The sequence below is a fragment of the Podarcis tiliguerta genome, assembly GCF_965153285.1.
Source record: "Podarcis tiliguerta genome assembly, chromosome: 2".
Classification (NCBI taxonomy): Eukaryota; Metazoa; Chordata; class Lepidosauria; order Squamata; family Lacertidae; genus Podarcis; species Podarcis tiliguerta.
The window spans coordinates 109648784-109661842 of record NC_139535.1 but is presented as its reverse complement, the minus strand read 5'-3'; positions in this window follow the sequence as shown (position 1 = coordinate 109661842).

Here is a 13059-nt window from a genome sequence, read left to right as displayed (position 1 = left end):
ATCTTTTTGTCTTCAACTCTCTCTTTTTAGGTCACGTAAATATTATTGGTGTGGCATAAAACTCACACATGCACACAAATCACCATTCTCTAATGGTCTCCAGGAATGCGGCTGTTTCATTTGAATGGTCTGATGGGTGCTCATTATCTTGTTTAGGTGGACAGACTGCTTGCCTGGGAGATTTTTCCAGATGATTAAAAATGATTTTGTTCTTAGCACAGTACTTGTTGCTGGGGCTGATCCATCATCAGTGGTGTGACTCCCCAAGCTGGATGGAAAATGCTTTCTTCTTCTCCCTTTGTGTGGTTGGTTGGTTTGCTTATGTGTGTTGTTGTTTAATTGGGGGATATGTCAAGAAATGCTGGAAAGAGGGAGCTGGCAACAACAACAAAAGGTGAGTAGACTGGTGGGAGCAAGACGGACTTGACATTTTAGGGCGACCAAGCTGCGTTGGGAACAGGCTCTCGCTGCATGTTTCCTCTCTAGCGTTCATATTGTGATGGTGGCGGTAGAACAATTCAGTTCTGCAAGTCTCATGCAGAAACTGGCTGGAAGCATAGCGATGATTGGCTAGCACCTGGGATGTCAGCAGGAAAATTTCCTTGCAATCTCCAGAGCAGTTTTGGTTTCCTTTTTTCAAAGGTGAAAAAGGTGACAAACGGGTGGCCAAACGTACATGCAGCGCTTAAAAACAACATCAAAACAGCTCACTTGAAAGACGCATTTCAAGGCGCACAGTACAATGAGGTAAGACTCTCATGTCACGTTTGGTGCACAAAATAGATACACCCACCTAGCCTCATCGGTGAAAAGGGCATAATAATGTGTGTTTAAAGCGTGTCACCCCCCTAGACTGTCCCAGCAAGTTCAAAGTCTTCCCTCTCCTGCTAAGTCCCCTCTCTTTAAAATGGATGGTTTTCAAAGAGGATTAGAGGAATGCATGGAGGATAAAGCTATCAGTGGCTATTAGCCACAATGGCTATGTTCTGCCTGTGTTGTCAGAGGCAGTATGCCTCTTAATACCAGTTACCAGAAACTACAAGGAGGGAGAAGGCCATTGCTCTCAGATGCTGGTTGTGGGCTTCCCATAGGCATCTGGTTGGACACTGGGAGAACAGGATGCTGGAGTAGATGGGCAACTGGCTTGATCCAGCAGAGGTCTTCTTATGAAGAAGAAGAAGAGAAGAGTTTGGATTTGATATCCTGCTTTATCACTACCCAAAGGAGTCTCAAAGTGGCTAACATTCTCCTTTCCCTTCCTCCCCCACAACAAACACTCTGTGAGGTGAGTGGGGCTGAGAGACTTCAGAGAAGTGTGACTGGCCCAAGGTCACCCAGCAGCTGCATGTGGAGGAGCGGAGACGCGAACCCAGTTCACCAGATTACGAGTCTACCGCTCTTAACCACTACACCACACTGGCTCTCTTATGAGCTCTTCTGTTTGCTTCCTATTTACTTATTCAGCATGTGAGCCTGCAGCCTTGCAGGATATATTTGGGAGAAGAAAAGGCTAAGGAGTAAACCCTACACAAATCAGGAATGGAGTCTCTAGGACAATTGGGGGGTGCTTGTACACCTCCTTCCAGCAACTCCTGCAGCCATGTTAGTGCCAAATCCATTGCTCTGCTCTCCCTTGGACCACATCAGTCATCTGGGCAGTCTTGTCATCTGGGCAGCCCAGGATCTCCATACACACTGTCCAGGCTTGCGCCCCGGGGAGGTCACTTCGGTGCAACTAATGCAGTAGTTTGTCTTCGCCCCCAGAGGTGGGTGCCATTGCCATTCTAAGACAAAGAAGGAGCTGTTCATGGTGAGTTCCGGCATCTCTCTTTCCATAAAAATAGCACCGAGAGAGGCTATTGGGGTGGTCTGCATGCTGATTAAACCACACAGCACTTGGGGGGGGGGGAGTCATTTGTCTCGTCTCAATGTCACAGAAGGAGCACAGCAGCCAACAGCACACTACCAGGGCCACCACCTGCCATGCCCACCCCTTGCTCTGAGACACACGCACACACATTGCACCTGATCGCAAACCAATTATCCCAGGAAACTTGACCCCGCAAGGGATGAAATACTTTAAGCTGCATCCTAGGTTTTCCCCCTCAGCAATAAAGATGAGTTAACGGCTTTTCTTGGCCCAAAGAGCAGGTGTATAAATTACAACCGCCGAAACCTTGGGTTAAGCAAAGACAACTTGATATGGAGCCTAGCTCCCAGTTTCTCCCTGGGGAGTTGAGACTAGCAGGCCACTACAAGGAGGAAGGGGAAGGCGGTGGGGGGGGGAGTGTTGAAAAGTTAATGGGAGGTGTGCTTGGAGAAAGAATGAATGTTTATTAGAAATATATGTGCTTGCCGGGGGTGGGCATGTGTGCACAGCGTGCCTGCCTGCCTGCATTTAGGGAGGATTTACTGTCCGTACGTGCCAAGAGAGTATATTTGAATAAGAATTCCTCTGCAGATTTGGATAGTGCTCCCGGAGGTGAACAGCGATGGGTACTTTCGCAGAGGTCTCACAGGGGTTTAAAAGCCCAGCTTCTGCTGATTCTGGGAGGCCTGAGTTCAAATCCCCCTGATGCTATCAGCTCATTGCATCAGTTTGAACCATTTCTTGGTGTCAAATTCCGCATCTGTAGAACGGTGGGTGACCCACCTGCTTAAGATGGTGGTGATGGGGTGAAACCTTCCACCATTTAAGAGTGCCACCGTATGCCCTTCAGTATAAATTTATGCATGTTTATGCTGGTGTGTGAGGGACGCGGGTGGCGCTGTCGGTAAAAGCCTCAGCGCCTAGGGCTTGCCGATCGAAAGGTTGACGGTTCGAATCCCGCGACGGGGTGCGCTCCCATTGCTCGGTCCCAGCGCCTGCCAACCTAGCAGTTCGAAAGCACTCCCGGGTGCAAGTAGATAAATAGGGACCGCTTACTAGCGGGAAGGTAAACGGCGTTCCGTGTGCGGCTCTGGCTCGCCAGAGCAGCGATGTCACGCTGGCCACGTGACCCGGAAGTGTCTCCAGACAGCGCTGGCCCCCGGCCTCTTGAGTGAGATGGGCGCACAACCCTAGAGTCTGTCAAATCTGGCCCGTACGGGCAGGGGTACCTTTACCTTTATGCTGGTGTGTACCCCACTGATATCTCATTTATTTCAGTGGGAACCTGTATTAAATGTTGCCTTTGGTTCTAGGCTTAGGAAAATAGGAATGTACCTTATACTGAGTCAGAGCATTGGCCCATCTTGCTCAGGTAACTACCAACCCATCAGCTTGACATCCATACCAGGGAAGGTCCTAGAACTGATCATTAAAGTTGGTCTGAAAAGGATCCTGTGATTGCTAATACCCAGCATGGCTTTCTCAAAAACAATCATGCCAGATGACGCTCATTTCTTTTTTCTGTCAGAGTTACAAGCTTGGTGGATCAGGGGAATGCTATAGACAAGCCTCTTGGGCTTGCTGATTGGAAGGACGGTGGTTCGAATCCCCGCAACAGGATGAGCTCCTGTTGCTCTGTCCCAGCTCCTGCCAACCTAGCAGTTCGAAAGCATGCCAGTGCAAGTAGATAAATAGGTACCACTGCGTCGGGAAGGTAAACAGCATTTCCATGCTTCACGGTCCTCCGTGCACCAGTAGCGCTTTAGTCATGCTGGCCACATGACCCATAAAGCCGTCTGTGAACAAACGCCGGCTCCCTCGGCCTGAAAGCGAGATGAGCGCCACGACCTCATAGTCGCCTTTGACTGGACTTAACCATCCAGGGGTCCTTTACCTTTTACCTATAGACATAGTGTACATTAATTTTGACAAAGTCCCCCATAATATTCTTGTGGAGAAGCTGGTAAAATGTGGGCTGGATGAGGTTACTATTAGGCGGATATGTAGTTAATTGACTGCCCAAACCCAGAGTGGTTAGTAATGGTTCCTTGTCATCCTAGGTGATGAGTGGAGTGCCACGGGGTTCTGTCTTGGGCCCATCATTGCTCAATATTTTTATAAATAACTTGGATGAAGGAATTGAGGCAGGGCCGTCTTAAGCATATCCGATGCTTAAGGAGGTTAAGGCGTGATATGATAGCCATGTTCAAATATATAAAAGGATGTCACATAGAGGAGGGAGAAAGGTTGTTTTCTGCTGCTCCAGAGAAGCGGACACGGAGCAATGGATCCAAACTACAAGAAAGAAATTCCACCTAAACATTAGGAAGAACTTCCTGACAGTAAGAGCTGTTTGACAGTGGAATTTGCTGCCAAGGAGTGTGGTGGAGTCTCCTTCTTTGGAGGTCTTTAAGCAGAGGCTTGACAACCATATGTCAGGAGTGCTCTGATGGTGTTTCCTGCTTGGCAGGGGGTTGGACTCGATGGCCCTTGTGGTCTCTTCCAACTCTATGATTCTATGATGCCATGGTGCAAAGCTCCCTCCGGTGCCCCCCTTCCCCTATTTCCCAGAGTTTCTTAGGGATGCCGGCGGGGCTGGAGGAGGCGGGCAACGGCTGGAGGGCAGCTTCTCTGGTGGGGAAGAGGCGGAGGCTGGACGCGGCACCTCCCGGCTCAGCTGGCCGCTTTGTGCCATGGTGGCCATGGCAGACGGAGGCTCCAGGCGCGGCGCTGCATGGCGGAGGGTGGCGAGCTGATGCCGGGAGGCACCGCGTCCAACCTCTGCCTCCTCCCTGGCGCCCTCCAGAACTTGGCGCCCTGGTGCCCCGCGCCACTAGCCTCTATGGGTAAGACGCCCCTGAATTGAGGGAATGCTCATCAAATTTTCAGATGGCACCAAACTGCAAGGGGTAGCCAATGCCACAGAAGACAGAATCAGGATTCAGGATGGCCTTAGCAGATTGGAGAACTGCGCCAAAACTAACAAAATGAATTTCAACAGGGACAAAGGTTCTACACTTAGGCAGGAATAACCAGCTGCATAAATATAAGACGGCTTGCAAGTAGTAGAAGTGAAAAGGATCTAGGGGTCTTAGTGGACCACAAGCTTAACATGAGTCATAACTTAACATGATGCACCAGCAAAACAAAACAAAGCAAAAACTAATGCTATTCTAAGCTGCATCAGTAGTGTCCAGATCAAGGGAAGTAATAGTACTACTCTATTCTGCCTTGGTCAGGCCTTACCTGGAGTACTCTGTCCAGTTCTTGGAAGGATATTAACAAGCTGGATCATGTGCAGAGGAGGGCGACTAAGATGATCCAGGGTCTGGAAACCAAGCCTTATGAGGAACATGTGAAGGAACTTTTTCAGCAGGGGGCCAGTCCACTGTCCCTCAGACCTTGTGGGGGCCGGACTATTTTGGGGGGGGGAGGGATGAATGAATTCCTATGCCCCACACATTTTAAATAGAAGGACATATTCTACTCATGTAAAGAAGAGAAGAAGAGTTTGGATTTGATATCCCGCCTTTTACTCCCTTTAAGGAGTCTCAAAGCGGCTAACATTCTCCTTTCCCTTCCTCCCCCACAACAAACACTCTGTGAGGTGAGCGGGGCTGAGAGACTTCAAAGAAGTGTGACTGGCCCAAGGTCACCCAGCAGCTGCATGTGGAGGAGCGGAGACGCGAACCCGGTTTCCCAGATTAGGAGACTACCGCTCTTAACCACTACACCACACTGGCTCTCAAAGGGACGTGGGTGGCGCTGTGGGTTAAAGCCTCAGCGCCTAGGACTTGCCGATCGCATGTTCGGTGGTTCGAATCCCCGCGGTGGGATGCGCTCCCGTCGTTCGGTCCCAGCGCCTGCCAACCTAGCAGTTCGAAAGCACCTCCGGGTGCAAGTAGATAAATAGGGACTGCTTACCAGCGGGAAGGTAAACGGTGTTCCGTGTGCTGCGCTGGCTCGCCAGATGCAGCTTGTCACGCTGGCCACGTGACCCGGAAGTGTCTGTGGACAGCGCTGGCTCCCGGCCTCTAGAGTGAGATGAGCGCACAACCCTAGAGTCTGGCAAGACTGGCCCGAATGGGCAGGGGTACCTTTACCTTTACCTTTATTCATGTAAAAACAGACTGATTCCCAATGGTTGGATTTAGAAGGCAATTAGGCAGGATCCGGCCCCTGGGCCTTAGTTTGCCAACCCATGGTTTAGACTTCATTTGAGATTTTTAAGCAGAGGTTGGATGGCCATGGATGCTTTAGTTCAGATTCCAGCATTACGGGGGGTTGGAATGAAATGATTCTATGATGCCTCTTCAGCTTGCTGGCCTCATTTCCTGCTCCTTCTCTCGTGTTGTGACACAGAAGAGGAGACACATTGTGTGTCTCTGCTGAGGTCAAGTTCCAAATATGGCACCTCGCAACTCCAACCTAGGCAAAACTAGGAACTCTTTACAAACAGGCATGTATTTCCTATAATAAACTTAACTTCCTCATTTTCTGTACTAAGAGTCTCAGTGTGATTGCTTCCAAAGGTAATCAAGTTCCTTTGAGGTATTTTGGTGCACAGTTCAGGCTTCTGCTGATGCATAAAAACTCCATATGCTATCACTTATTGCTCCCTCAAGCGACTCTGTCCTTACCTGCTTGCTCCCTCTTTGGCTCAGAACTGCCTCCCAGAACACCCATATGAACCCGTCTCTCTTTCTAACTTCAGATCTCGCCTCAAAACCCAATTTTTCTGTGAAGCCTTTGGCACCCACACCCGTTATTCCCCATATTCTGCTGTAGTGTATAACTAAAATGATGGCTACCTCCATTCCCCTCCATTTCCTCTGGTATATCCCTTCTGTCTATCTCTAGTCTAGAAGTGGGGAGCCTTTGCACACCCACCCACCAGTGTTGCTGAACTGCAACTCCCATCATCCCTGGACCACTGGCAATGTTTTCTGGGGCTGATAGGAGTTGGAATTCAGCAACCATCAACTCCTAAGCATTCCCATCCCTGCTCTCGATGGGAAGCTCTTTGGGGCAGGGACCTCTCGTTCTTTTTTAAAGACCATGTATAAAGGTAAAGGGTAAAGGGACCCCTGACCATAAGGTCCAGTCGTGGCCAACTCTGGGGTTGCAGCGCTCATCTCGCTTTATTGGCCGAGGGATCCGGCGTACAGCTTCCAGGTCATGTGGCCAGCATGACTAAGCCGCTTCTGGCGAACCAGAGCAGCGCACAGAAACGCCGTTTACCTTCCCGCCGGAACGGTACCTATTTATCTACTTGCACTTTGACGTGCTTTTGAACTGCTAGGTTGGCAGGAGCAGGGTCCGAGCAACGGGAGCTCACCCCATCACGGGGATTCGAACCGCCGACCTTCTGATCGGCAGGTCCTAGGCTCTGTGGTTTAACCCACAGGGCCACCCGCGTCCCACGTATATGCTACTGCAAATCAACAACAATAAGACCGTTTTGCTCTGTTAATAAACAGCCAGGTCAGCCCTTGCGGTAGAAACACTGGAGCAAAGGCTACAGCCATTTTTACTTGTCCAGGTTTACGGATCATAGAGGGAAATTGGCTTTTAGCAGGTGGCGCTACAGAAGGTGTCGCCGCTGATCTCTGTTAAAATTTTATTGGTACCTTGTGGGTTTTAACAGTGGTTATATCATTGTATTGTTTTCTTTCCTTCTATTTCTGTTGTCAGATGCCCTGCGCTCCATTTGGAGGAAGGGCAATATAAAAAACCACAACTGAATGAATGTAGATGAATGGCATCTGAAAGCACTTCAAAGGTTTTTGCTGGGACCAGTCGCCCTGTGCTGGATGGACCAGCAAGATGGCTTATGAGAGGAAAGCAGTTTGCTTGTTCTGCAGGATGAATAATCAGCTGAAACCTTCAAAATATTCAGGCAAGTGGGCAGATTCTCGGGCCAAGCAACACTGCAGCAGTGTCTCCAAAGTCTTGGGCAAGAGACAGGTTTACTTTGTGCTAAGCTCAACTCCTCTCTGTTTTCTTTGTCCCACACTCAAAACTTCATATCCAGAGATGGATGGATCAATCCATTTTTGGTCCATGTCTATTTCACACATGCACATGTTCTGCATTAATTGGCAACTTTATTTTTAAAAAATCACAAGAAAATTTGTATTTAAATCCATATTTTTATCATGTATTAATTTTGTGATCATAAGTCATGTTAAACAGCTTTTAATATTGTGCTTTAATGCTGTCAGCTGCCATGGACTTTAGAGTGAAGGGCAGGTAATTAATAAATAAAATAAAAAATCTATACCAATCTATACATTCCTAAATATGATTTTATCCTAAAATGCATGTTTTAACAATTTTTGATACATGTTTGAATTGTCTTATAAAATTTAGAGGTGTGAAATTTGAAGGATACCTATGTTCTAATCCACCTATCAGTCTAGGACAGGGGTGGGAAACTTCAGGGCCTAGGGTCAAATGCAGCCCTCCATGCCTTTGTCAGGGCCTTGAAGAGCTCCACAAACCACACCCTCTTGTGCCCCAAGGTAAAAGACTTCTGGGAAAGGATTTATAATGAACTGAAAAAAATGTTGAAAAACACATTTATTAAAAAGCCGTTTTACTTGGTATAGTGGAGGGTGAAATCCCCAAAAAGGATGTTACTTTTTTTCTGTATGCCACAACAGCTGCGAGAATATTGCTAGCGAAGAACTGGAAGAAACAAGATTTACTAACTATTGAAGAATGGCAGATGAAGATGATGGACTATATGGAACTTGACCGGGAGACTCCAAGACCAGAGAGAAGAGACGGCGGAAGAAGATTGGAAGAAGTTTAAGGAATATTTGAAAAAAAATATGTTAATATTTAAATTTTATAATAGCTTTGGAAGTGGATTTAGGCTGTAGGGTTAGAAGTAGAAGATAGTGTATTTTAAAATAGTAATATTTGCAAGTGATAAAATGTGAATATTTCTATGGTTAAAGTAAGTGCGATAAAAAAAATAGTTAGAAATTATGATACTGCTAAAGATGAAGTAAAATGAAAATCAGATGGGGGGGATTTGGGGAAGCCCACCTAACAATGTTTAGAAAAAATAAGGATAAGACAAGAATCTGTTTCTATTGTTTGTTTTCCTGTTTGTGCTGTTTATTTGTGTTATAAAATGAATAAAAAAAAATTGAAAAACAAACAAACCCCACCCCCTCACCACAGACCACGCCCTCCAATTGCCCTGCTTTGCACCTGTGCATTTTTGCACATCTGGACTGTGGTCTTGAACTCTGACAACGCCACCTGCTTGTTTGGAAGGAGGAGAAAGAGAGGGGTGCATTTGTTATCTATGGTAGAAAGGCAAAACGTGTCTTTGTGGCTCTGCCCATTTTGCCTCTATTGGAATATTGCACCCGGAAGGTTAGTCAGAAGGGAATGCCGCCCTTGGGTTGCAAAAGCTTCCCCATTCCCGGTCTGAGAAGCAGTGGCGTAGCGTGGGTTGTCAGCACCCGGGGCAAGGCAAGTAATTTGCGCCCCCCCCCCGCTGCACTGTCCCTCCCCCAGATAGTCCCTCGCTCTCTCTCTGCACCGCACCGCACGCCTGGCACCCTCCCCTCCACAGTGGGTGGTGACCCGGCAGCTCGGATCGGATTCGCACAGCCAGCACTGCAGTGAGAGAGAGTGAGTGAGCCAGGTAGGGGCAGAGAGCTGCGAGTGCGAGCGCGCCCCCCCCCCAGATGTTGCGCCCGGTGCGGGCGGCCCCCCCCTGCACCCCCCACGCTACGCCACTGCTGAGAAGTGAAGGTCAGGTCAGGAATTCTCAGAAATCGAATTCCGCAGCATCCCATTTCCACATCTCCATCCTGGATTCCATTTCTTGGTCATGCTCTAGTGCAGGGGTCAGCAAACTTTTTCAGCAGGGGGCCGGTCCACTGTCCCTCAGACCTTGTGAGGGGCCGGACTATATTTTTTTTGGGGGGGCATGAATAAATTCCTATGCCCCACAAATAACCCAGAGGTGCATTTTAAATAAAAGGACACAGTCTACTCATGTAAAAACATGCTGATTCCTGGACCGTCCACGGGCTGGATTTAGAAGGCGATTGGGCCGGATCCAGCCCCCGGGTCTTAGTTCGCCTTCCCATGCTCTAGTGCAAGGGAACCTCAGCAACCAGTTTTTATAGAGCCATGGATTCCATGGATTTCCCCTGTCCCATGCACAAAATTGTATGGATTGCCATGGCTCTCTGTGTGTGAAGCATTTCCTAGCATCACTCCATACTCTCCAAATGTCCCTATTTTCCAGGGATAGTCCCGGATTTACAGAAGCTGTCCCAGTTTCTGATTTGATCCTGGAATGTCCCACTTTTCCTTTGGACATTCCTGTTTTCATCAGAGAAATGTTGGAGGGTATAGAGTTAAGTGTCCCCCCGAGCCAAGGAGATAAGGAACTATACAACCTTTAGAAGACACCTGAAGGCAGTCTTGTATAGGGAAGTTTTTCCATGTTTAATGCTTTGTTATGTTTTTATATATGTTGGAAGCCCCTCAGAGTGGCTGGGGCAACCCAGTCAGATGAGTGGGGCATACATAAGGTAAAGGGACCCCTGACCATTAGGTCCAGTCGTGACCGACTCTGGGGTTGCGGCGCTCATCTCGCTTTATGTGGCTAGTATGACTAAGCCGCTTCTGGTGAACCAGAGCAGCACATGGAAACACCGTTTACCTTCCCGCCGGAGCGGTACCTATTTCCCCACAGTGGTACCTCGGGTTACATATGTTTCAGATTACATACGCTTCAGGTTACAGACTCCGCTAACCCAGAAATAGTGCTTCAGGTTAAGAACTTTGCTTCAGGATGAGAACAGAAATCGTGCTCCGGCGGCACGACAACAGCAGCAGGCCCCATTAGCTAAAGTGGTGCTTCAGGTTAAGAACAGTTTCAGGTTAAGTACGCACCTTCAGAACAAATTAAGTACTTAACCTGAGGTACCACTGTACTTGCACTTTGACGTGCTTTCAAACTGCTAGGTTGGCGGGAGCAGGGACCAAGCAATGGGAGCTCACCCCGTTGCGGGGATTCGAACCGCAACCTTCTGATCGGCAAGTCCTAGGCTCTGTGGTTTAACCCACAGCGCCACCGCCTGCTGTGTGGGGATACATAATAAAATTATTATTGTTATTCTGGAATAGGACATCCCTATTTTCACCGGGAAAATGCTAGAGGGTATGTCACTCTTATACATGAAAACACACTCCTCCTGCCGCCATGGCACCAGCCCTAATGTGGAATGGAAGGCGAGGCATTTCTTCTTTGGTACAGACTACAGAAGCATCTCTCCTGAACTTTACTGCACGGCCAAAAAAACCCAGACACTGCTTTATACACGCACACAAACACGCTCCCCTCCGCCGCCAAGGCTGGCGAGGGAAGAAGCTCCAAGCCGGCCCATAAAAATGCAGATTGGGGCTCCGCAGATGAAATAGCACGCTGGTGTATAAATCGCTCTCCAGCAAGCCGCAAGATGGATCGGCCCCCATTGAAATTCCGCTGCAGTGATAATTAAAGCGTGCAGGTCCAGGCGCTGAATTATGGCCTTGCAGGGGCTTGCTGGTGCGGCGGATGGTGCACCTCGGCTCGGGGCCCAGCAAATTGCTCCCCGGGCCGACCGCGCCGTTTTATCGCCCACCTGGGCCTGCCTGCCTTGCGGAGGAGTTGGCTCCTTCCAGAGAGACACTAAAGCTGCCTGCTTGATTTACAAGCGCCCCTTCTTCCCCAAGCCGATTACAGGCAGGGTTTTGTCAGGACTGGCAGCAGGCGGAGGGCAGAGGGGTGCAAAACATAGGCAACCGGAGAGACCCACCGATGCTCCTGATCTGCAAGCAGCATCAGGGGACCGGAGTGGGGAGGGCAGGGAGTGTTGGCATCACATTTTCAAGAGATCAGAAAGCCTTCATTGGGCGTCTTCCTCCCTCTGAACAGTGGAGAGGGCATACTCTCCAACATTCCTCCGATGAAAATAGGGGTGCCCAGGGCTCTCTCTCCTCCAGTTCTGGCACTTCTCGGGTGGGTGCCAGTGCCATTATAATTGAGGAAGGGAGGCGTTCATGGAGAGCTCCGGCACCACTAGAAGCTGTCAGGTTGGGACTGGGGAGACCCCTGTTCAAATCTCCGCTCGGCCACGAGGTTCGTGGGGTGGCTGGCACTGGGCTGGTCTCGCTCAGTCTGTCCTCCCTTGCAAGGCTGTTGGGAGGATAAAGGGGGTGGGGGTGGAGAACCATGCGTGGTGCCTTGAAGGAAACGCAGAATAGAAATACAGTGGTACCTCGGGTTGTGAACGGGATCCATTCCGGAGCCCCGTTCGCATCCTGAATGGAACGTAAGACACGACAGTGCATCTGCGCATGCGCAGGTCGCGTTTTGCCACTTCCGCGCATGCACGTGACGTCATTTTGAGCGTCTGCGCATGCGCGAGCAGCGAAACCCGGAAGTAACGCGCCACGGAGCGCAACGCGAAAGTGCTCAACCTGAAGCACCATTCAACCTGAGGTATGACTGTACTGTAGATAGAAAGGTAGATGTCTCAGGTACGAATTCTGACGCAGAAAACAGGATTTAACTCTTGAGTCACGTCTCAAATTAAAGTATGACCAGGGGACGTCCGCGATGATTAAAAGCATTAATCATTAAAAGCATAGCTGTCAACTTTTCCCTTTTCTTGCGAGGAATCCTATTCGGAATAAGGGAATTTCCCTTAAAAAGGGGGAAACGTTGACAGCTATGATTAAAAGCCGCCCAAGTTTGCAGGTAGCATTGCACCGCAGTAACAAATAGGGTACATCTGTCCTATAGCTGTCAACTTTTCCCTTTTCTTGCGAGGAATCCTATTCGGAATAAGGGAATTTCCCTTAAAAAAAGGGAAACATTGACAGCTATGATCTGTCCCCCAGTCTCTCCATGCAAGCACCGCCCAAGGTGGCCGTCGGTCGGGCTTAAGTAACCGTGCTTAAAATCCAGCAGCGTCCGGAACTCCGGCCAAGAGCGCCATATACACACAAACCCACTCCCGACAGCATCGCCCGCCAGTAAAGGGAGAAAGCAGCGAGGAAGCCGATGCAGTACCACCCCGGACCAGCAGATGACGGGACGGGAGAAACACACCCCTTTTTTAAAAAAACCCGTTATTGGGCGCTCTAGCCGCCGCGCTCGTTCGACT